The sequence below is a fragment of the Leopardus geoffroyi genome, chromosome C2 (assembly GCF_018350155.1).
Source record: "Leopardus geoffroyi isolate Oge1 chromosome C2, O.geoffroyi_Oge1_pat1.0, whole genome shotgun sequence".
NCBI classification, from domain to species: Eukaryota; Metazoa; Chordata; class Mammalia; order Carnivora; family Felidae; genus Leopardus; species Leopardus geoffroyi.
The window spans coordinates 19,188,551-19,190,775 of NC_059333.1; the positions used below are offsets into that span (position 1 = coordinate 19,188,551).

Sequence of the window (2,225 nt, forward strand, 5' to 3'; positions counted from 1 at the left end):
AAACTTAAAGAAAGGTCACATTCGATAAAGGACGTATATAGAGTAATGCTTTTTGTAGCATTGTTTATAGGGTCAACAAACCGAAAGCAATCTGAATGCCCCTGAATAGGGAAATGAATAAATTATGGCATGGGCACATGTCTGCACACACGAACACACAGTGGGAAATGATGTATTGGGATATATAAATGTCCCAAACAAGAGGGATGCTTACAATAAATAGGGGGAAAAAGCAAATTCAAAGTAAAGGGAATAACACCAAACTGTTAAAAAAATTACAAACTGGGGCACCTTGATGGCTCAGTCGGTTGAGCTTCCGACTACGGCTCAGGTCATGATCTCGCGGTTCGTGAGTTCGAGCCCTGCGTCGGACTCTGTGCTGACAGCTCAGAACCGGGAGCCTGCTTCGGATTCTGTGTCTCCCTCTCTCTCTGTCCCTCACCCACTCATGCTCTGTCTCTCTTGCTCTTAAAAATAAATAAACCCTTAAAAAATTAAAAAAAAAAAAGATAAACAGGTTATGTGGTGCTCTTTTCTGGCTGGAGCCAGGGAAGATGCAGAAGAGAATAAAAAGATGGCTCTTGCTATGTCAGGAACCCCTAAGAAAAAGGAAAAGACAAACCAAAACAAAACAGACCAACAAAAAACTTGAAAATCAAATGCTTAAGAAAGAAATTAGCCCAAAGGATGTTTTGAAAGGCAAGGAAAAAGCTTATCTGTGAAAAAGATAAGCTATCACAAAGAATATAGATGGATGTACAGAACCCATACGAGAATAGCTAGGATGGCAAGAAAAGCTGGCAACTTCTCTGCACCTGCAGAACCCAAATTGGCACTTGCCATCAGGATCGGTGTGACCCCCAAATTCTGAAAGGCGCTGCGGCTTCTTTGTATTCGCCAGACTTTCAGTGGTACTTTTGTTAAGCTCAACAACGCTTCCATTAACTGGAAGTCCGTAAGTGAATGTTTTTCATGCATGGTTATGGCAGAATCAACAAGAATTGATTGCCGCATCTCTTAGTAAATATGGCATTGCTGGAGCGGAGGATGTAATTCATGAGATCTACACTGTTGGCGAACCCTTCAAAGTAGCAAACGATGTCTACTGGTTCTTCCCATTATCTTCTGAACGAGGTGGCTGGAAGCACAAGACCATTCAGGGGCCCCTTAGGTGGCTCAGTCAGTTAAGCGTTTGACGTGGGCACAGGTCATGAACTCATGGTCGTGAGTTCAAGCCCAGCGTCTGGCTCTGTGCTGACAGCCCAGAGCCTGGAGCCTGCTTCAGATTCTGTGTCTCCCTCTCTCTCTGCCCCTCCCCTGCTCACACATGTGCTCTCTCTCTCTCTCTCTCTCTCTCTCAAAAATAAATACATATTTAAAAAATTAAAAGAAAAAGACCATTCATTTTGTAGAAGTTAGAGATGCTGGCAAAAGGGAAGACCAAATTAATAAGCTTATTAGAAGTGTTAAATAACAAAAATTCCACTGAGTACATTTTAAAGATCTAATGGGTTTATTAATTGATTTGTGAATGGGCCAGCATTCCATCTAGCAAGTAGAAGGGATCTCCAGAAGGATAGAGAAAAGAAAAGGTTTAAAGGTAGAGAGGGGGTGGAAGAAAGGAGATTATAAGCAGAGAATCCATTGTTTCAGGTAAAGTTGCTTTCCTAAGGGGACTGAAAGGGTCTATCAGTAAATTTCCTAGCGCTGACCAGGAAATTCCCATGTTGACTGGCTAAAGGTTACCCTTCTAGGGGCTTGAAACTGCAGTTAGATTAGGTGTCAAGTCTTGGTTTACTGACCTGGGGCCTTAACCTAAGTGATACCACTTTTGGGTCTGTGGTTTTCTTAACAGAAGAATAAACTAAGGTATCTATCATGATTATTTTTGTAATCTGGCCAGTTAATAAACAGCTACTGCTTCCAAACTGAAATGTAAAACAAACAACCCCCCCCCAAAACAACAAGAACAAGAATAACAACAACAACAACAACAACAACAACAACAACAACAACAACAAACAGGTTATGTGGTTGACCAAAGAGAAACTGGGACAAGTACACACCCAGTTCTTCACATTTGTTACCTAAGGGAGGTTTGGTGGGGGGGATCATTTACTTTCCATGAATGAATGAATGAATGAATGAATGAATGAAATCAGAAAAGGGAAGACACAGGCAGGAGAAAAGAAAAAGTAGAACACCATCCTGGGGATGGGTGCTAG

At 41.7% G+C, this 2,225-nt stretch overlaps 1 pseudogene; it reads left to right on the forward strand.

Moving 5' to 3' along the window:
- Positions 1 to 654: 654 nt before the first annotated feature.
- On the forward strand, positions 655 to 1,562 carry LOC123610682 (annotated as a pseudogene).
- Positions 1,563 to 2,225: the final 663 nt, after the last annotated feature.